Source organism: Lactuca virosa, chromosome 3, assembly GCF_052849685.1.
Source record: "Lactuca virosa cultivar CGN04683 chromosome 3, Lactuca_virosa_CGN04683_v6, whole genome shotgun sequence".
Taxonomy (NCBI): Eukaryota; Viridiplantae; Streptophyta; class Magnoliopsida; order Asterales; family Asteraceae; genus Lactuca; species Lactuca virosa.
Window position 1 is genome coordinate 89,654,795 of NC_136428.1, and position 24,657 is coordinate 89,679,451.

Below are 24,657 nucleotides of genomic sequence, written 5' to 3' on the forward strand. Positions count from 1 at the left end.
GGTTACACTTATTTTCTATTTTGGACTTAGACTTTAATTGAATCGACTATGAAAAATTAATAACACTCATTTCTAATTCATATAATTATTAATTCTGAAACCGGAAGCGATCATTGTTTTTAATTGAATTAAAATCATATATTTTTTGTTTGTCATCATATTTATAAATCTCAAATTAATCATTATTTCTTTATCGTTAAATCAAAATAGTAACTAAACTATTAACCATAAGCTCCTCTGGATCCGACCCTTACTTACCACTCGCTAGATTAGTGGAAATAAGGTTTATTTTTGATGCGACAACGACCGCTCGTCAGTAGGATACCAACCGCCAAGTTCGGTTTAATTCCAAATGAACGACCTTCCACTTCAAAATCATCCCAATCTCAACCCCAATCTCAATCCCAATTTGATGCACAACAAATGCAAGAATACTTGCAACAATACAATGCATCATTGGCGGCATGTATTCCGGGCTTCCAACCACCACCATTTCCTAACTTTCTATTCAACTATAACATACAAGCAAGTACCTCTCAACAAGTTGCCGAAAGGATGGAAGAAGAAGGAGAAGAAGGAGAAGAAGAAGGAGAAGAAGGAGAAGAAGAAGGATATGATTATGATAATGATGGTTGATGTTTTTTTTAGTGTTTTGAACAATGTTAGCTAACTACTTGAATTTGAACTTGAATTTGATGTTTTGAATTTGAACAATGGTACCTAGTTAATGTATTTCAATTGATATATGTTCCAATGTGTTTTGGATTTGTTAAAAATGCAAGAATGGTAATGTATTAAATCTGTAAAACAGGGAAAAAAACAACCAGTAGCTATCCCGACGACATGTCGTCGCTATAGGTATGTCATTGACTCATGTGAAAAACCTATACCGACAACAAGTCGTCGTAATAGATTACACCTGTTGCGACGACAAGTCGGCATACCATATATGATTGACGAAATCTGTCCCGACGACATGTCGTCGGCATAGGCGAAGCTATCGCGACGAAATCTATACCGACGACAGTATTGACCTATGCCGACACGACTATCCCGACGACTCTATACCGACGAGAGGTCGTTGGCATACCATATACCGACGACGTGTCGTCGGTATAGGGTCCGAATTTGTCGTCGCCATAGGGTATTAATGTTGTAGTGTAACTACAATCATGCCACAAAGACACACATGAAACACCATCTCCACGATCCAAATCCATTGGAAATTGTTTGGCCGTAAACCATCACAATTTGTGATCATATATGTATTTTCCATTGTTGATTTAGAGTAAGAAATGATTCCAAAATAAAAGTATTTGTGACCATCGAAAGAAAACCAACCGTCAAAAGGAAACTATTCGTAAAAAAAATAAAACACTTCGATCTATTGTGTGTCCATTAAAATATGACTTATTTTCGAAATAACCTATATCGTCATAAACAAAGCTATCCCCCCCCCCCCCCCCCGGGTGCTCATTGGAATATTACATGTTTCTGAAAGGGAAACAATTCACAAAATCAAACTATATGTGACCCTCCAAATAGAATGTTCAGAATCTATTCACTCCCGCTGCTTTGCGCGGGTAAACGACTAGTATATATATATATATATATATATATATATATATATATATATATATATATATATATATATATATATATATATATATATATATATATATATATATATATCCAAATGTGTTTTGTTCCACTTAGTTTCATCATTTTGAAAGGGACTAAAGTCTAACAAAGTAGTCCCATTTGACTTGGTCATTGTTCCACCTTGTTCTAGTCTCATCCATACCGAACGCCGTCTAAAAGAACCTTGTTCTGTTCTGTCCCGACCAGTTCCACACGCCAAACGCTACCTTAAAGTCATGAGGAAATTCGAGTTAAAACAGTTAAGGACTAAATTCACAAGCTACCCTAAATCACAAAGATTATTCGTATAAATTACTCTAAAATAATTAATGTAATAAGTTTAATTGTGGAGAAGGAAAAAAATAGTTGTTTTTTTTAATTTTTTTTATAAATGATAATAAAATAGTAGAGTAACTAAAATGAAAATTTTAAATAAATCTAGTGAGTAATGGTAGATTAAACAAATTATTATGGCTAAAATAAAAAACCTAGAAATGACTAATTATAACCTTGACGACGTCGTTCAATGTTATACAACAGCTATCACCGGTTTGTGTGAATAAAATGAAAAAAATAAACAAGTTTAATGACCAATTGTAGCTTAAATAATCTATAATGATCAAACTAAAGTATCCAAAAAAAATTGAGTTACAAAATGATCTATAACCCTATTCTAAAGCCTAGTATTTTCAATTCTCCCCAAAATCAGCCTAATTAATTTGTATTTCTCCTATTTAATTGCGTTGTAAATTTTATAGCCACTAGTGAATTTTTTATGGTCTATCCTTCTGGGTTTTTTCTAGATTTGCGTTTTCCATATAAAGTTTAGAAGCAGAAAAGTGGACCTATCTTCCAACGACACGATAAGCCACAATATGATTGGCGTCAGTATATATTAAGAAGTACACTTATATGTAGGGGTGGCAATCGGGCCATTGTGTCGTGTTTTTGTCTGACACGACACGACAAAGTTTTATATAATACGAAGACGACACAACACGACACGACACGACAAAGATAACATAATATACCAATTAATTTGTTTAATTAATGCTAATCATACATAACACGAAAACACGACAAACACGAAAAACACGACAAATGAATGCTAAATCGTGTCAATTTTGTGTCGAATTTTGAACACGAACACGACACGAAATGACATCGTGTTTTTTTTTCACTTGACACGAACACGACACAAACAAGAATTCAAATTTCAGTTTCGTCCCGATTTCGTTTCGTGTCGTGTATTTTTGTTGTGTCGTGTCAACAATTATCACCGCTACTTATATGCCTTAAACACATCTATCCACTAATATTATTTCTTTCTCCTTCGAAAGCGTTTATATGTGAGAATTCTTAAATTTGGGTTTTAGACGTTGAGATGATGAACTTCTCTTTGGCGGGCTTTGCTCTTTTAAAGAGGATGCATCGAACTCTTGGCAATTACTTGTTAAAAATAAAACAAATATATCATACAAATTACACAAAAACCAGTGTTTTGTAAATTTTAAATTTGAAATTGTTTTTACAAATAGTATATCGTTTTATTGTTTTAGTCAATTCTGCCTTTTTTGTAGGTTACCAATTACCATGTAACTTCCAGGTTACCAACCGTTGATTTGGCACCAGGCGTTGTCGTTGCATTTTTTTTTTTGACAAGGTAGCATTGTCGTGACATTGTGATATGGCTCATCTGATGATGTGGTATTTAGAATGACAAAATTGAAAAAAAAAACATAATACTTTCTTGCTGGTTTGTGTCCATTGATGATAACACTCGCGTGCAACCATATATGGCATAAGTCGATAGTTATTATTATTATTTTTTAAGAATAACTAACACACACCCACTATTAAAATGCTAAATTTACATCTTTTATCTCCAGAGAGATTTGAATTTTGAACCTTTGGTTGATGACACATTGGTAACGGGCTCCATTGCTGAAATAACAAGGAATACGTCAAAGTTTGAGTCTTTTTTGAAAAAAAAAACTATCAGGTGAAATGGAAAAAAAAAAAATTCAAAATATAGGGTATTTTATGAAATAAACCATCTTATTTACATAATCTAGTAGATTAGTGAGCTAGGCTCTGGTATTAATTACGAATCCTTGTATCATTTTTGTCAAGAAAATACATTTACAATTTTCCATAGTTGTAAATATCTTAATGCAAAGAAAAACAATTATTGCTCTAGATCAGCTCATATAGTCATATTCTTTTCATAATAACGGTTATCCATTTGCCACAAAAAAGTCAATGACTCCAACGATATTATTTTTCTCGTGAATGTAACAAACAAGATAAAGAAAATGACCTTTAAGAAGATGAGCTCTTCGACTAGGAGGAATTGTTGTGTACTTGTGAACTCCCATTGGAGGATGAATCCATGAAGAAAGCAACACGATTCTCGTTATCAACAAATGAAGTGAAACATTGGGGAATCGGAGGCATGTTCACATCCAAAACCCCTTCAAGAATCTGTTCCACCATACTCATTGATGGTCTACTCTCTTCCTCGTATTGGATACACCAACATGCGATTTTGCAAACTTTTGTGACTTCTTCAACGCTAGCTTCCCCATTTAACCTGTTGTCTAACAACCTAAGGATATCACCTCCCTCAACAAGAACATCCGCGACCAAACTAGGGAAGAATGTACTTTTTGAATCTTCACAAGGCACTACATTTCGCTTTCCATAAACCAATTCAAAAAGCATCATTCCATAGCTATAAACATCTGCTTTGGCTGTGATAGCCACCCCTGATAACCATTCTGGTGCTAGATACCCTCGTGTCCCTCTTATAGTCGTCAAAACCCTGCTAAAGTCTCGACCAACAAGCTTTGCTAAACCAAAATCAGCAATTTTTGGACAGAATTCGGCATCTAAAAGAATGTTTTCTGGCTTTATGTCACAGTGAATGATACAGTCTCTGCACTTCTCATGAAGATAAACCAATCCTCTTGCAATTCCAAGTGCAATCTGATACCTCGTTTCCCAGTTTAAAGCTTGTTTTCCATAGTGTATATGGGTGTTTAGAGAACCGTTTTCCATGTAATCATACACCAACAACTTTTTTTTACCTTCAGCACAGAACCCACGAAGGCGTACAAGATTAACGTGTTGGATGTTACCGATTGTGCTGACTTCACTTCTGAACTGCTTCTCTCCTTGGCTGATGCCTTCAAGCTTTTTCACTGCCACAGTGGACGAATCATGCAATACACCCTTGAAAACCGAGCCAAAACCACCTCCTCCCAATTTGTTAGAGAAATTTTTGGTGGCTATTTGTAAATCTTTGTATGCAAAAGCCACCAATGATCCCTCCATTGTCGTCTTTCCAACCCATATCCTCTTTCTTCTATACATTAAAATCAAACCTACACCCCAGACAAAAACCACACCTGCCATGCACACAACAACAGCACCCATGGTGACCAGATTACTCTTCTTATGATGTGGAAGATCTTTAGAAGCAACTTTGACATAGATTGTTTTTCCACTATCATTGTCTTCCAAGAGGTTCAAGAGATCTCCATCCCAAACCAAACACTGATTATCGACAAAAGCATAAGCATTACAGGAGCAATTGTTCAAACAGGTTGTACCACATTCTCCAGCAGTCCCAAATGCCACAGAGTTATGTGGAGGCAGTTTCTTCACTGTAATCATGAGAAAATCAGGGTTTTCAGCAATTCTTCCACACTGCAAATCGGTTTTTCTCACACACCCACCTGAGAAGTCACTCTGATTCCAATCACTCTCTGATCTTGGCTCAAAAGCAGTCAAGCAATTACATAATGGAAATTCAGTCTGTCTGCAAGTACCAAAAGCCCCACATAAACCATAGATGTCACACACTTCTTTCGGTTTAGACCAAAACATAGCCCACTCTGCAGTAGATTCCGACCATACTTGTTGCTGAAGTTGACCAGAAACATCCAATACTAATCTAGATATAATGGCAGGATTATACAGAGAATAAGTGAAGGAACTCTCATTCTCATTCATATGGTAGCTGAAATTATAAATGTAAGCATAACTCATTTCAGGTACCAAGTCAAATATTTTCCCATTCCAAGACCCACTTGTCCAATATTGCTGGGACCCATTCCATTTGCTTACGTACTCTTTAGTAGACGAGTGAAGCTCAAGAGAAAACAGCCCTACAGCAGGATCTTCATAACTTCTCCATGATGTAAGCAGCCGACTCTTATTCTCTTTATTATCATAAGCAAGTTTAGCACCAGGCAACCAAGTATGAGTTGGGTGATCAAAACTTTGCCAAAAAGGTTCAATTGAATTTGAAGTACTGTCTCTCAAGACTAAGTTGCCATCATCAAGAAGAACAGCTATTGCAGACTTCAAAGTGGTGGTGGTGATGGTGACGTTTGTGGACCAAATCTGGAACTTGGACTCATTCAAGAGCACCAAATTACCATCAATGATTTTTAATTCTGAACCGAATCTATCAGAGATGGGTGTTTCTCTGTTTGCCACCCAAACTATGGTGGGAGGATTGGAAGAGACCTTTTTATACCAGATGCCTATGTAATAGTTGGAAGAGTTACCTGCTTTGAAGAAACCAAGCTCAAACTGTCCACCTTGGGATATGATTGTGTGTTCTCCAGACAGAGACTGGCTTGAAGATATAATGTTGGCTTCAGATGAGAGATTAATGGTCAGAAAGAAACAAAAACACAGGAGGGGAAGAAACCTCGCTAAGCTATTACTTTTTGTGAAGAACATGACCTTTACAAGATTTAGACAAGGAGATAGATATAGGGAGAAAGAGAGATGACCAATGGTATCATATGCAGAAACATATTATGAGTATTGGGTATTTTATAACTGACAGTGGAGCTCTAAGGTGAAGTTCCTAGGAGGTCAAACAGGATTGGCTGCTAGTCAACAAAAATAGTACTCGATCTAGATAGGAATACTTCTACAGTTCTACTTGCTATCATAGACATAAATATACACAACTTGACAAACGACTTAAATAATATACACAACTTGACAATTAAATGGATCATCAATCACCTACATTTCATATTTTCTTTTTCAAGTCACATACACCCCCTTTCAATCACAAACATAAATACAAAGTCAAAATTTGTACATGGTGAGACTTGAAATCCTTGTCTTCTTCATCAGGTCAAAGCAAAGTTATACCAAAGACTGTGGGTAGATGTTTACCATTAAAGGGGTAAAGACATGTGACTCTCTAGCATTAACTCCCAACCTACCTCTATTTATTTTGGTCCCTTATAACTTAGAAGAAGCCATAAAACCATGGTACATAAAAGCAAAAGTCACAATCTATTCTATATTTTGTTAAGAGGAAGGGACAAATTAATGAGCATAGAAACCAGTTTCATTTAAGCTCTACTATCATATCGGTGGATATGTATGCTAGACCTTAAAACCAGGAGATGGTGTGTAATGGTTATCACATTATATTATTCCGTCATAACGTTTACCAATCACTCGCAGTAGCATTCATCCTGCCTACACTAACATGTACGTGACAAACGATACATTATCATATTCTTCAGTTGCATGAATTATATCAAATCCAAAACAGACTTAACAGGGAAACGATTGACATCAATGGCTATAACTTCAACCATCGTTTCTAATCCAGACCACAAGGAAACCAAATATAACGAGGATCATTGCCCAATTTCGAGAATCCGAAGCAAGAGCTGAAAAGTTGACCTTTCTTCCAACGAGGCCATAAACCAACGGTATGATTAGCGTGAAGATGAATTAAGAAAAACGCTTGACTTCCTTCAATCCATGGATCCATTGATATCATTCTTCTCCGTTCGACAGCGGTTATTTATTTTATTTTTTTGAGAATTCTTATGAAATCTTGGGTTTAAACGTTGAGACGGTGAAGTTGGCGGGTTTTGTGAAAGAACTATGGAAATAGTTATTTATTTTAGAGCTTTTTTTAATTATTGATTCGTTACTTATTTTCAGGAGAATTTCCTTAGATAAACATCTAAACCAAATCTATTTTTTTATAATTTTTATTATATAACAATCTTTTTTTTTTTTATATTTATAACTAAAACTAGGTGAGTTACCGGCGTTATGGGCCTAGATATGTGATTTTTTTTTGTCTAAGTCATTAAAGACATACAGAGACGTTCAAAAGAAGAGTTAAAAAGAAGAAAAAAATTTATGTTTTTTGGTCTCCTTAACATGCAGTTTCTCCACACAAGACGATTTTGAATTGTATTCCATTTCGTGAAGCATCTCTTTAATTTTATACCTTGAAATTGGAGGGTCTATACTTCCTTTTAGGACCTCCTCTTCATTCATATATGCATCTAGGCTGAAGTTTCATCAGCTGCCTATAACATGTCGTCAGAGATAACTCTAGAGCTGCAAAAAAGAGTACCAAGACCAATGCTGCAAAAATTTTAGAAGTAAATTTATAAAAATAAAAAATACATGAAATTTTAAATTCGGGTATCAAAAGTAAAAACTGACCTAGGAAAAAGATACATATTGGTTCCATAGTTGCAATGGCCAATATGTCTATTTCTTGCATGAGTAAAATATATAATTAAAGACTTCCACTTACGAAAAGAAAATAATAAGAGAATTAAAAGAAAAACCAATTTACACATCAGAAAATGGGCTTCCACTTGCAAAAATAATGTTATCTCCCACAATAGAAAATGCTTCTTCAAGGGTGCATTCGGCTGTCATAAAACCAAAAAAAAAAAAAAAATACATCTAAGAAATTATTTTTAAAAACTAATATTATCTCTCACAATGCAAAATGCTTACCAGTGATCATTGAATTAACATTGCAAATATTGTTGGTCTTGTTGAAGTTGGTCATCTAAGTGCTTCTAATACCTTCACATTCAACACAAATTAACTAACGCATTTTTTTACAATTTTTATGGGTTTAGGGATTAGCGTTCACTATAGTAATTAAATTGTAAAGTACACCTCTTTAGAAAGCAAATTACCTAATAACTTATTGATCTTCTTGTAAGATGTTGAGGTAATAAAGAACGCAAAGGGTATTTCTCTTCTTGTAAGATGTTGAGGTAATAAAGAACGCAAAGGGTATTGTTTAGCAACATGACATACCCTGTAGGATTCATCTTTAGAAATTATGTAATGTAAGGAATCATATGTCGCTTTATATTTGAATGTGATTGAAAACATCAATAGGTTTATTACAAATAACATCCAGAACATCTAACCTCAACACCTATTCACAACATAATACTCCCTCCGTCCCAAAATTACAGTCCATCTTTCCTTTTTGGATTGTCCCAAAAATTTAGTCCACTTCTAAAAATAAATAACATTTTTACCAAAATACCCCTCATTATTACTTAACCAACTAAGCATTTAATGGAAAATTAAATGCAAAGTAAAGACAAAACTGTCATTTTATTATATAAAGTTAGTGGTAATTAATATTTTTCTTAATCTGTGTGTTTTTTGTCTGTGGACAATAATATTGGGACGGAGGGAGTAATATTTAATGTTTTCAAAAAAAGTAATAAACCATAACACGAACCTAAAATGGAAAAGAAACTACGATCTTTTTAATGACAGAAGCAAATTTTAATAATTAAATTCAAGAAATAGCAGTCTACTCACACAAAAAACACAGCATCACACATGAACATATACAACAACCTGATGAAATGAAGAAGAGATACCTGAACATCTATTTTGTCATTCCTACATACATCATCTTTTTAGAGCATGAACTTTGCTCAATCCTGGTTTCTGCATAAAATATGTGCATGATAAAAAGTCAAAGATTACATTAATAATCATATAAATGTTTAAAAAAATGAGAAAATTAAAAAGAACCGACATGTGGACATGATGTATCCTTCATAGCCACCTATAAAACAATTTGTTTACAATAGAAAACAAAAAATAAAATAGTCAATTACAGATGGTAATAGTCCAACTTCAATTGTTTACTTGTATAATTAGAATCAGTGAAATGGGAATCCTACCGGTACCAGATGTTTGGAGTGAATATGAAGGTACAACCCTACTTCATGAAGGTTTTGGTTTCGCTGTTGGTGCCAGCTTCCTTCATAACCTATCAAAATCATACAGAGAAATATATATAAAAAAAAGAGGAGCATGATCGACTGATACAAGACATACAACATGCTTCACCTGAAACAACATCAAAATGAATTTTGCATTAACTCTTATAATAAATGTAGACAAATCGACTACAATAAATAATCGATAACTTCAAGATCGAAGTATAAAACCCAAATATCACGATAGCGATTCAACGGAATATAAAACTATTTGAATAATCAACCAAGAATAAATCGAACGATAAAAAGAAAAAACACGCGATATTTACGTGGAAACCCAAATCGGGAAAAACCACGGGCGGAGGAAGCCGAGAACCAATTTACTATAATATTCAGTGTTTACAGAGATAGAGGAAAGAAAAACAAATATATCAAACATATATTTGTATGAATATGAGAGAAAGATGAAGATGTAATTTGAGGTGTGGTGTTTTTAATAAGCTTGGTTTCATTTCCTTTTATAGGCAAATGAATGTATGAATTCAATTGTCTATTACCATCCAAGCTTGACAAACATGCTACCATCCATTCTTGACAAACATGCTACCACCCATTCTTGACAAATTAAAAACACATGTGTAGAATGGTATTCTAGAAATCATCCAATGTTGAAGTTTGAAGGAAACTTCCACAATCTCCACCTTGACTTCAAATGAGACAGGATGAAAAATCTTTAACTTGCATAATGATCATGCAAAACAGTTTATCAACAGCTCATCATACTCCAAATCTCTATAAGAATCTGCAAACACCATATGAGAAAAAATTGATTTCGAAAAGTAAATATACTTCCTCCACCACGAGCCTATCAGGCTCAAATGCGATCTGAAACACCCACCAAATCCAAACATGCTTTGAATTTGGCTATTGGAAGACTTTTAGTGAACATATCAGCAGGATTATCATTGGTGCTGATCTTGTTTACTGTAATATCGCCTTTAGCAATAACATCTCTGATGAAGTGATAACGAACATCAATATGTTTCGTTCGATCATGGAACATTTGATCCTTCGTCAGAAATATTGCACTTTGATTGTCACAAAAAACAGTGTTAACAGATAACTTGTTTGAAAGCTCACCTATCAACCGTTTCAACCAGAGGGCTTCCTTCACTGCTTCCGTAGCAGCCATGTATTCGGCTTCAGTGGTGGATAACGCTACAGTAGATTGTAAATGCGCTTTCCAGCTAACTGCGCAATCACCCAAAGTAAACACGTACCCTGTAATCGATCGTCTTTTATCCAAGTCCTTTGCATAATCGGAATCCACATAACCAAGTACTCTATTATCGGTTTTTCCATACCGCAGACATAAAGAGGAAGTACCTCGCAAGTAGCGAAAAATCCATTTAACAGCAACCCAATGCTCCTTTCCTGGATTCTCCATGTATCTGCTCACCATGCTTACCGCATATGACAAATATGGACGTGTACAAATCATAGCATACATAAGAGATCCTACAGCGCTGGAGTATGGTACCTTTGCCATGTATGCTATATCTTCTTCGGTGGTAGGACTTAAGGCGGATGATAGCTTGAAGTGGGCTGTGAAAGGAGTGCTGACTTCTTTTGCGTCATGCATATTGAAACGGTGCAGAACCTTCTCAATGTAGCTTTGTTGAGAAAGATATAGAGTTCTTGCACTACGGTCTCGCACTATTTCCATTCCTAGAATTTTCTTGGCAGCACCCAAGTCCTTCATATCGAACTCAACATTCAACTGGTCTTTTATCTTTTGAATATCCTTTATATTCTTCGCTGCAATTAACATGTCATCCACGTATAAAAGTAGATAGACCATTGAACCATCGTCACACTTTTTGTAGTAAACGCAGCTGTCGTAGGTGCACCTTTTCAGCTTGTGACTGGTCATAAATGAGTCAAACCTTTTATACCATTGTCGAGGAGATTGCTTGAGGCCATAAAGAGACTTATTCAATTTGCACACGTAGCTTTCCTTGCCAGGAGCTACAAAACCTTCAGGTTGTTGCATATATATCTCTTCCTCAATCACACCATTTAAGAATGTTGTAGTAACATCAAGTTTCTCTAATTCATAGTCATGAGAGGCAACTAATCCCAACAAGACACGTATTGACGTGTGTTTCACAACCGGAGAGAAAATGTCGGTATAATCGATACCTGGGATTTGACTGTAGCCTTTGGCTACCAAACGACCTTTATATCTTGGTTTGTCACCAGGGTGGATAGCCTCCTTCAACTTGTAGACCCATTTGCACTTAACTGTCTTCTTACCCTTTGGAGCTGGAACGAGATCCCATGTGCCATTTTTCTGAAGAGATTCCATCTCCTCGTGCATGGCAACCATCCACTTATTAGAATGTTTGGATTGAATGGCCTCGTTGTAGCTTGTGGGCTCCAGAACAGACTCAACTTCATTGGCAACTGTAAGTGCATAAGCGACAGAATTGGCTTGAACATATCTCTTTGGAGGTACAATCTGTCTGCGAGGTCTATCTCTTGCAATGGAGGGACGGTGAGGTTGGCTTGGAGCTTCGGCTGGCTCATGAGAAGATGAATGTTGATTATTCGAGGATTGAGAAACCTCGACACCTTCATGAGACTGGTCCTCGAAAGATGAATTTAAAGGAAACTCCACCTCCACTCGAACTTTGTCTTTTTCCGAATTTTCATTTTCTCTAGTCTGAATGTTGGAGACAGGATGAAGCATGGCTTTTTCATCGAAGGTCACATCTTTAGATGTCAAAACCTTGCTTAGCTCCGGGCTCCACAATTTGAACCCTTTAACACCTGTCGGATATCCGAGAAAGACGCATTTAATTGCCCTCGGTTCCAATTTACCGTTATCAACTCGGGCATATGCTGGACATCCAAATGGAATCAATTTCGTGTAATCAACAGGTTGGCCGGACCAAAGCTCAAATGGGGTCTTCTTTTGAATAGCACGAGAAGGGGAACAGTTGATAATGTAGCATGCGGTTGAAGCGGCCTCGGCCCAAAAAGACTTCGGCAACTTCGAATGAGATAGCATGCATCGGACCTTCTCCATGATGGTGCGGTTCATACGCTCCGCTACGCCGTTCTGTTGTGGTGTATGAACTACGGTGCGATGCCTTGTAATTCCTTCCCTACGGCAATAGGAGTTGAATTCTTCAGAACAAAATTCCAGTCCATTATCAGTACGAAGGTATTTCACTTCAAAACCTGATTGCTTTTCAACCAATACTTTCCAATCTCTAAAAGTTTGGAATACTTCTCCCTTTGACTTCAAGAAGAACGACCATACCTTTCTTGAGAAATCGTCAATGATCGTGAGCATATAAGAGGCTCCACCTTTCGATGTAACCTTCGCTGGTCCCCATAAATCAGAGTGTATGTAGTCAAGTGGCCCTTTCGTCGTATGTTTGCCACCGGTAAAACTCACTCGCTTCTGCTTTCCAAATACACAATCTTCACAGAATTCAAGTTCGATTGATTTGTGCTCCCCGAGCAACCCCCTTCGACTTAGTTCATTCATACCATGGTATGACATGTGAGCGAGCCTGAGGTGCCATAGACGAGAGCGATCAACGTTGGAGAGGGATTTAGAACATACCGAGACTTTGCCGGAGATAACTTGCCCATCCATAATGTAAAGGTTTGCGGATTTTCTAACTCCTCGGATGACCACATAACCTTCCTTGAAAATATGGAGTTTCCCGTCTTTGCCAACAAACTCGTAACCTTTCTTCTCGAAAGTACCGAGACTTAGTAAATTTCGCCTAAGACCGGATACGTGCTTCACATCTTGAATCGTTCGAACAACGCCATCGAACATGCGGAACCTGAGTGTACCCCGTCCAATAATACGACACGAAGTGTCGTTACCCATTAGAACGTGGCCTTCGTTAACCTTTTCATATGAATGAAAAACGCTTCGGTTGGAGCTCATATGAAAAGTACACGCTGAATCAAGTACCCACTCACTCGTGGTCATTAAACCGTAGTCTGAAATGGATAGAAGCTCGCCATCGGAACCAGTTTCGGCAACATCGGCTTCAACGGTGTTATTGGTTGTTTTTCCCTTTGCGATTGCCTTTGCTTTCTCCTTGTTCTTTAACTTGAAACATTCATCGATCAGATGTCCCTTCTTGTGGCAATAATTGCAATACTTGCGATTGGCTTTGGACTTAGATCTAGATCGGTTTTGTGAAGAGCTACCTCTCTCGTTAGGTCTCCCTCTGATGTTGAGACCTTCGGCTTTAGAATCACTGCTACTGTTCCCAACTATCTGCTTCATCTTTTCCTTTGAATCAAGAGCAGTCATTACCTCGTCAAGGACAAGAGTGTCCCGAGAATAGATAATGGTGTCACGAAAGTGATCGTAGGAGTCTGGGAGAGAAGATAATAAAAATAATGCCAAGTCTTCATCTTCGTATTTGACATCCATATTCTCCAGATTTCCTACAAGCTCTTTAAAGGTAGAGAGGTGATCAGACAAAGAACTACCTTCACCCATCTTTAGGTTAAAAAGTCGTTGCTTCAAGTGTAGCTTGTTGGGCAAGCTTTTCGTCATAAGTAGCTGCTCGAGTTTTAGCCAGAGAGCCGCTGCGGATGTCTCTTTCAACACATCTTGGAGAACGTCGTTAGAAAGATGCAGACGGATCTGCGACGACGCCTTCAGATCTTTCATCTCCTTTTCCTCAGTCGACCAAGTTACCGGCATTTTCTCCATTCTTAATAGTGCTTTGTGGAGATCCATTTGGATCAACACATCTTTCATCTTTACTTGCCAGAGAGGGAATCTTGTGTTTCTGTCAAGTAAAGGAATATCGTACTTCATCGATGACATGGTTGAAAATAGTTTTTACGAATCGTTATCGGAAAACCCGGATAGCTCTGATACCAATTGTAGACAAATCGACTACAATAAATAATCGATAACTTCAAGATCAAAGTATAAAACCCAAATATCACGATAGCGATTCAACGGAATATAAAACTATTTGAATAATCAACCAAGAATAAATCGAACGATAGAAAGAAAAAACACGCGATATTTACGTGGAAACCCAAATCGGGAAAAACCACGGGCGGAGGAAGCCGAGAACCAATTTACTATAATATTCAGTGTTTACAGAGATAGAGGAAAGAAAAACAAATATATCAAACATATATTTGTATGAATATGAGAGAAAGATGAAGATGTAATTTGAGGTGTGGTGTTTTTAATAAGCTTGGTTTCATTTCCTTTTATAGGCAAATGAATGTATGAATTCAATTGTCTATTACCATCCAAGCTTGACAAACATGCTACCATCCATTCTTGACAAACATGCTACCACCCATTCTTGACAAATTAAAAACACATGTGTAGATTGGTATTCTAGAAATCATCCAATGTTGAAGTTTGAAGGAAACTTCCACAATAAATGTGAGGAAAATATGATTCGTCAGTATCATAAAGAAGACAAATTGTACAACATACTTACTGCTGCCCTGTTCTTACATCTTTAGCTTTCCGCCTGCGATATGCCTACTTAATGTTGCATTTCAAGTACAGATGTTGCAGATATTTGCAATCGTTGTCTAGATCTGTATGCTGTTGTGTAGTTGAAATGGAATTGTTGTGCTAAAACAATCTGTAAAACAAATAAAGAATCATTTCCCAGTTTCCCAATGAAACTATTGGTTTGATCAGTGTGGAAGAAGTAAAAGAGTTAATGAATCGACAACAACAGTGTAAACATTGAGATAATTACACAAAAAATATACGTACCCAAGTAAAAGAATTAATGAATTGACAACAACAGTGTAAACATTTAGATAATCACACAAAAAATATACGCACCTTTTTTGACCTGTGTGTAAATTTCCCCACAAAAGAGGTAAAGAACCTTTGCCCCTCCTTCTTTATCTCTTCTTGTTCTCCAAAAATCATACCAACTATGATTTTTTGCTCTGACGTTGCAGGTCTTCCAGGAGCACATACATTGTCGCAGGTCTGTTTTGGGACCACTCCCCTGAGTGTTGTTTTCTATTTATTTGCTTCTTGAGGTTTTTGTTTAGCAGCTAAGAATTATTATGAATTGAACTTTGTTCTTTCTTGGAGATTCACACATATCGAAAGCTTGGAAATTACCTTAATATTATCAAGTATTTCTGTTAGTTAGAATGTCTGGGATATATGATAGATTCAACAATGGTCTACCAAAGCTTAACATCACCATTGTTTCCATGTATTTGACCCTGTCTCTACAAAACCCAAAAAAAAAATCCAAATTTAGATCAATAAATATAAACTTAATATTCGTCAATGTGGTATTTGACATCTATAGCTTGAAGATATGGCAAGAAAAAGACCTGTTTGCAGATACTTGAAGGTGTTTGCTATAAATAATATATATGTAAAGAGGCTATTTTGGTCTTTTGCAGGAGGTCGATCTCACTGTGGAGGCCGAAGAAATCGGTATTTCAGATGGAATGGAAGGTATTAGATATTGTTGTATTTCAGCATGTATATCCTATATAATCTTTCAAATATTGTAGATTATATTGCCTAATTTGAAGGCACTTACAAATTGTATTTATTCAAAGGATAATGAAAGCAGAGGCACGATTCAAAAACCTATTCTTTTATGGTATCAGAGCTCAAATCAATCCTCTCCTAACCCTATTTTTTTCATTGCTGGCAGCCCCTCTCTTCTGATCTCTACCTTCCATGTCTTCTCTCAATGGCTCTCCACCCTGCTCTCACTGTTACCAACATTCACAACTTCATTCCCATCAAACTCGAGATGGAAAAAGCTCCTACACCACCTGGTCCGAACTCTTTAAGATTCATTGTAGGGCTTTTGAAGTCATCGACTTCATCATCCCCCTACACCTGCTGCCTCATCTTCTGAAAAAGATAAAGAAAAAGCACAGGCTGATCTTCAACTTCATTCCCGCCTCGATCCCCTAGTTCTTCAGTGGATCTATAGTACCATCTCCCACGACCTTCTTCACACCATTCTTACTCCAGACTCCACTGCTGCCAAAGCCTGGTCAGCCCTTACAAACATCTACCAAGACAACAAAAATTCTCGGGCTGTTTATTTGGAACAGAAGCTGACCACCACCCGCCTTGACAGCTCTCTGATGTTACATCCTATTGTCAAGCCATGAAATTACTTGCGGATCAACTTGCTAATGTGGGAGCTCCAGTCTCTAACAAACGACTTGTCTTACAAATCATTGCAGGTCTCTCCGAGCAATACGATGGGATTGCCATGCTGATTCAACAATCTGATCCTCTTCCAGATTTCTATGATGTCCGATCCAAGCTTATTATGGAGGAAACCAGAAAGTCCAAAAAAGCATCCCACACGACTTTGATCTCCACTACTAACCTGCGAACCACACCTTATCCTTAACATCGGTCTGATATTGGCAGGGGCCGTGGCAACTTCCACAACCGGGGACGTGGACGTGATAAAGGACGAGGCAGCAATGGGTGAGGTCATGGCTCACAACATCAATACCAACATCAGGGGTCGTTTTCTTAAACTGGTGGACCTCCTTCTCCTTGGAACAGCTGGCAACAACAACAATATCTACAAGGCAATTCTTGGTCGGTCCCATCCTCACAACCACCATATGGACAACGCCCTCAATGGGCTGTCCCACCTTGCCCTCACCCGACGATGCCACAAGCTACACCACCAAGGACATCAGACCCTCAAGCATACGCTGGTATTCTTGGTCCTCATCCCCCTTCTTCTTATGACAACTACGATGTTGGTGTCACTCCTATAGATATCAAGCAAGCTTTACACACCATGTCCCTCAACCCTCCGGGAAACAACTGGTACATGGATACCGGCGCCACATCCCACATGACAAACAACTCAGGTATTATCTCGTCTTATTTTAACAATAATACATTTAATGATATCACGGTTGGTGACGGTTCTAGAATAACCATACACGGATCTGGCCATACCATCTTAAAACCCCCTTTTCCACCTTTCAAACTTAACAACATTCTTCACTCACCTCATCTCATCAAAACTTTATTATCAGTTCGTCGATTCACAACCAACAACCAAGTTTCCATTGAATTTGATGCTTTTGGTTTTCTTGTGAAGGATATCCGGACGCGGACACCTATACTTCGATGTAACAACACTGGAGATCTGTACCTGCTTCTTCCTTCTTCAATTCAAGTTGTCACTCCTTTTGCTTTTTCAGCCATCTCTCAACAAGTCTTGCACCAACGCCTAGGGCACCCAGGACCAAATTTACTTCGTCGTTTAAACAAAAATAATGTTATCACTTGTCAGACTACTTCTAAATTTCGTCGTTGTCACTCATGTATTTTTGGCAAACAAATAAAAATGCCCTTTTACGATTCTATGTCATCTACTCACTTACCATTTGACATCATTCACAGTGATTTATGGACATCATCCATACCATCCAGTGGAGGACACAAATATTACACGTTATTATTAGATGATTACGCTAATTTTTTGTGGACTTACCTCCTAATCTGCAAGTCTGATGTATACAACATCTTTATCCAACTTTCCACCTATATCTCAACTCAATTTGAATGCAAAATTAAAACTTTTCAATGTGATAATGGAACCGAATACAACAACGTTTAGTTTCACAATTTTTACAAACAAAATGGAATGATGTTTTGTTTTTCTTGTCCTCATACATCTCCTCAAAACGGGAAAGCAGAAAGGAAAATTCGATCTATTAACAACATCATTCGAACCCTTCTATCCCACTCCTCCGTCCCTCCCTTGTTTTGGCATCATGCCCTTCAAATGGCTACCTATCTTCTTAACATACTTCCCGCCAAAACCAAACAATATTTCACTCATACCTCCATCTTATATGGTAAACACCCATCCTACAACCACATACGCACTTTCGGATGTCTTTGTTTTCCGCTCAAACCATCTTCGTCCATTCATAAACTCGAAAATCGGTCCTCCCCGTGTGTTTTCCTTGGTTACCATTTAAACCATCGGGGGTACAAATGCTACAATTTCGCTACTCATAAAATGATAATTTCCCGTCACGTTGTGTTTGACGAAAATCTTTTCCCTTTTAAATCATTCTCTACTACCACCCCGTCCTACTCTTTTCTTCAAACCGACCCACATCCATTTTTGTGGTCCTCCGCTGCCCCAACAACCCCTAATACCACCCCTCCATTAGCCAAAACAGATCAGGTTGCCACCTCTCTTCCTCCCTTACTTCATACTTACTCTCGTCGCCCAAAAATCACCACTCACACACCTCAAACTGCTGATCAGCAGCCTCCTGTCTTGCCTATTCCTCCCACCACTGAAACAGCCCCAAACCCACCTCCGCCACCTCCTACCCGAAATATTCATACCCGTTCCATGTCCGACATCACTAAACCAATCCAGCCACTCAACCTTCACACCAATACTTATCCCAAACCCATTCCAAAAACTCCTACTGCTTCCCTCTCTTATTCGGCCTGGAACAAAGCCATGCGTGATGAATTTAATGCAATTATTGCTAATGAGACTTGGGAACTTGTACCTCGTCAACCTAATATGAATGTGATCAGATGTATGTGGGTGTTTAAGCACAAATTAACTTCCGACGGTCACCTTGAGCGGTACAAGGCGCATCTTGTTTGTGATGGCAGGTCTCAACAGGTTGGCGTTGACTGTTGCGACACGTTTAGTCCGGTAGTTAAACCGGCTACTATACAGATTGTACTCACTTTAGCCTTGGCTCATTCTTGGTATATCCATCAACTAGACGTCCAAAATGCTTTTCTTCATGGCACACTCGCAGAAACTGTTTACATGCATCAACCTTATGGTTTTCGGGATCCGTGCTATCCAAATCATGTGTGTCGTCTACGAAAGTCTTTATATGGTCTGAAACAATCCCCTTGGGCATGGTATCAACGCTTTACTGACTTTGTGTCTTCTATAGGTTTCAATCATAGCAAGTGTGATCACTCGTTATTTATTTATCGCAAAGGCGATGAAATGGCTTTCATTCTTCTATACATTGATGACATCCTCCTCATCACATCATCTGACATTCTTCGTTCAACCATAATGCAAAAACTATCCGATGAATTTGCAATGAAAGATCTTGGTCGCTTGAGTCATTTTCTCGGCATCTCCGTCACTCACACTCCAACCGACCTATTTCTCTCTCAACAAAAATACGCTTAGGATATCCTTGAACGAGCCGGCCTCTTATCATGCAAACCAGCCCTCATTCCTGTTGATGTTAATGGTAAACTAAGTGAAAACGACAGAGAACTCATGGACAACCCCACATTATATCGCAGCCTGGCGGGGGCCCTCCAATACTTAACCTTCACCAGACCAGACATAACCTGTGTTGTTTAACAGGTTTGCATATTCATCCATGCACCTCGCATTCCCTACTTCAATGCATTGAATAGAATCCTTCACTACGTCCAAGGCACCATCTCCTTTTGTCTTCACATGGAAAAACCTAGCACCATGTCTCTCATTGGCTACACGGACGCCGATTGGGCTGGTTGTCCAGACACACGGAAATCCACATCAGGCTATTGTCTATACTTTGGAGATAACCTTATATCATGGTCATCCAAAAGGCAAACCATCATATCCAGGTCTATGTGCGGAAGCCGAGTACCCGGGGGTAGCTAACATTGTCTCCGAGTTGTGTTGAGTTCGTAATCTACTTCTCGAACTCCATCACCCTCCGCTTAAAGCCTCTATTGTGTTTACTATGATAACGTTAGCGCTATCTATTTGTCTAGCAACCCAATTCAACACCAGCGGACCAAACATATTGAAATTGACATACATTTTGTTCGGGAGAAAGTCCGCCAAGGACAAGTTCGAGTTCTACACGTTTTCTCTCGGTTCCAATCGCCGATATCTTTACGAAGGGGCCGCCACGTGTTCTGTTTGAGGACTGTTGGATTAGTGTCTAAGTCCATAACTATTTTGGTATGTACTTGACCCGATTGTGAGCATGGTCCTTTTGGGTTGCCTTCACACGGGTGACTAGACAGGATGATAGCTGAGGAGAGAGGTTGATTAGGGCATAAATATGATTTATTTATTATATTATAAGAATAATATAATAATTTGGAATCATATTATTAATTAGTATTTAATCAGAAATTAATTTAGAATTAATTTTGGGATTAAAGGAACTGATTAAAAGTATAGGGGCTGTTTTGTAATTATTCAATAGTTGAGGCTTTGGGCCATTGGGTCACCTTTATTAAGGCTTGGCCGAAAATCTTAGAAGGATCTAGGAGTTTTCGTTTAAGGTCTTAAGGAAAGGAGTCCATGGATTTGCTTGGGCCCTAAGCTAAGGGATTAGGGTTTCCACCTTGAAACCCTAGCTAGCCTCCAGTATAAATAGCACCCTAAGGCACTAGAATTTGTCCAAGCCTTGGGAAACCCTAAAAGTGACGAATTTTAGAGCAAGATACCCTTCTCTCCTCTCTCCCATATTCATCCTTTAACCTAGTGTGTTTGTGAGCCATTAGAGGTACTACACTTATGGTACTTGCTTTCAAGAGCTAAGGAAATTGAAGGAACTAGTTGTTATTGCTATATAACAACAAACGGTATGTATTCTATTCTCTTTTGTGGATTTCGAAAATTATAGGAGTATTCCAGGTTTCTTTTTGTGTTCATGAAGTTGTATGTATAATAGTGAAAACATAGATCCAATTAGGGTTGCATGCACACATAGGATTGTTTGTATAAAACCTATAAGTGGTATCAGAGCCTTAGGTTTTTGTTTTCAATTAGATTTGATACAAATGTATGAATATGAAAATTAGGGTTTATGGCTAATAAACCCTGGAGGCTTGATTTTCGAAATTAGGGTTTCTAAACCCTAGATTTCGAAATTTTGGTAGGGTTTCCTAAACCCTTTCCTTTAGCCCCAAGATTTCGATTTTAGGGTTGTCTAACCCTTGAATTTCGAAATTTTCCTTGTCCCCTAGATAGGATTCCCAAATTTTAGGGATTCGGATAATGCCATATCTTGTAATTATCCTTGATTCCTTAAATAGATAATTAAAGATCTTATGGATTATCTCATTCCATAAATTTTCAAATCTTAGGGGATATGGGATTAGATTAAATTAATTGTCTAATTTAATAGATAATCCTACAAGATTTAATAATTTTAAATTAATTGTTTAATTTTGGATAATTATTAAATCAATATTTTTTAATATTTAAGAGTTTAAAATTAAAAGGTTTTAATTTTCTAAAAAGTTAAATATGACTAAAACCCTAGTATTTTGAAATGTTTAAAATACATCCTTATACTATTATAATATTATAAGATTAATGATTATATATATGTATAAGATTAAGTCAGTCTTACCGTTAGTAGGCCTCATTCACGAAGCTGGTCTATAAGGGGTGTTTAAGGAATTTGCCTATAAAATGGCGATTGAATGGGTATCCACTCTTACCCATCGCACTCTTGACTAGTGGAGGGTCGTTAGCCGAACGGGTAGGATAGGACGAAACCTTGCATTATAAGTATAATGAAGTACAAAGTAACTACATGCTTTTACAAATTCCCAAATTCTAGTTACTTTAGGCAAAATGTGAAATTGTATGCTAATCCATGGAATTACACTTCATACCCTTGTCAAACGTTAGTGGAGCCTGTGTGGTTAACCGACACACTAATTTGGGGTTGACATTGGTAGTGAAGGGTGGCTCGATGTTTATCATAGATCAATGGAGCGTGTGTGGCTAACCGGCATATTGATTAGGTGATAGTAGCATTGAGTGCACCACGTAGATTCGTATGGTTATTCACACCTTGTTTGTGATCCTCGGCATCCCAGTCGCAAACTTGAAGAGCGTAATCGAGATTTAAACATGCCATTGAAAAGTTCAATGAATCTCAAAAAGATCTAGGAGTTTCAATTCATTTAAAACTTAAACTTCATTTTTCGTTTTTCATGGTGGAAATTGGTAAATCGTCATTTACCTACCTTCAAATATTCTGCATCTAGATTACGGCATCCCTCTTCTAGGTTGTAGAATATTGTGTTGGATCCTAGCCTTAATATCTCATCTGGGTGTTTTATTAAGGACTCAATCAACTTAACTTGAATTTTCTCCCGTTTTGTAGATGTCAAATGACAATGGTCTTCCTAAATCCCTTGGAACAAGCCTTCCAAACGAAGATGATATTCCACGATATGATCGAGGAACAAGAGATCATGCTTCACTTCCTCCACCTCCTCCAATTATTCTCCCTAACCCACAAGTTCGAAGGCTTGAAAAGTTCAAGCTCACTCAAGCCCTTTTGGCAAGTAAACACGAAGATGGGAAACATGTGTGTGCACACGTCTTAGAGATGAAGTCACACATTGACAGGTTAAGGATGTTGGGTGTCGAGATTTCAGGTGAGTTGGCTGTTGACTGGGTTCTTCAGTCACTTCCTAAATCATATAGTGAGTTCGTAAGAGAGTAATATATGATGGAACACGACGTGACCCTCATTGATCTCACCTATTTGCTTATAGCTGTTGAATCAGCGATGTTTTGGCGTGCTGATCAAGAAAATTTGTCTGGTGAATCAAACTCCCAAACTTCAATAGACATTGAAAATGGTGACATTGGAAATCTAGAAAAGGTAAATTCTGAGATAGTTCCTTGTGCCATTCCAAAAGAGTCCATTTGCTTTTATTGCCAAGAAAAGGGGCATTGGAGACGAAGCTGTCCTGTCTACCTGAGGGATCTAAGAGATGGGATAGTCTAGTGTTATGACTCTTCTTCAGGTATGAAATCCACTATCTAACTCTTTTAAGTTCATATTCTAGATTCTTAATACATGATGTGATAAGATTACATTTTGATGTTTTTTGTAGGATCGAACAAAAGAGAGGAAGCTTAAGGGAAGAAGTGAGCTGAATCTGATCATGAAGAAATGGATTTCGGTCGCATTGCTTGAAGATTGGATTCTTGAGCTACTACTTGGAGTTAGAATAGATTGCTAAGAAATATGTAATAGCATAGTTTTCAGTTGAATTGCATTGTAAGGACAGATTTTTCCGCAATAAAATAAATTTTGATTTTATCTTATTTATTTATCCTTGCAATGGTATGTATGAAAAAATTGATGTTTAATTGTTTCTATTATTAGCAATAATGGATTTGATTCTTAATTATGTTATTTGTGGAAATGTCGAGAATTTGCCAAATAAGGGACGATTCTCATCGCCCAAGTTTCAATTGGACAGAAACTTGGAATCATACAACTTGGTTGCGTGATGAATGAGAAACTTCGTATTTGGAAATTAGACTAATTCTTTGACAAAGTGTCAAGTGAAGGACTAGGAGATCGAGTACACTAGGTTGTGCGTTGATCAAGTCCACCACAAGAGTGATAAAGATATTCGTCATGATTTTCTAAAGTTCAGTAAATATGGTTATACTTATAAGATTAAGTATAATTCTGAGTTGATTGAAAGAGTTTCAATCAATAGCAGAACGAATAAGAAGAATCAAGCAGGCAGAAAGATAAAAGTTTCTCTATTCTAAGAAGAAGGGAGAGTACCTTTTATTGTGTTTTATGATAAGTCTTAATGATTAAGAACCATATCTCAATTAATCCTCTAAGTGAGTCTTAGTGCATTTGTATGGCTAAGAAGAGGAATCGAGAATTGGAAAAATGGTTAAATCAAGAAGTCAATCATACTTCGTTCCAAAATCAAGTCTTAGAGTCACACTCCAAGACTGTGACTTGAGTGACAAGTCTTAAGTAGGTTTATAACACTCATCAAATGTGGAGTTTGGAAAAGGTTTTCTCATTCTTGCACATTTGAAATTGGTAAGTTGTGATGTCTTGGGTAAGACAAAGACCAACTAGAACCAATTGTATGAAGTGTTAAACTTGA

At 37.5% G+C, this 24,657-nt stretch overlaps 1 pseudogene across 1 annotated transcript; it reads right to left on the bottom strand.

Annotated features, from left to right (window-relative positions):
• Window positions 1-3,366: 3,366 nt before the first annotated feature.
• LOC145166156 (G-type lectin S-receptor-like serine/threonine-protein kinase At2g19130 pseudogene) lies at window positions 3,367-6,588 on the bottom strand (annotated as a pseudogene). Its single transcript, XR_013740411.1, has 2 exons — window positions 3,962-6,588; window positions 3,367-3,585 (listed from the first exon to the last, which is right to left on the bottom strand). The product of XR_013740411.1 is annotated as a G-type lectin S-receptor-like serine/threonine-protein kinase At2g19130 pseudogene (transcript).
• Window positions 6,589-24,657: the final 18,069 nt, after the last annotated feature.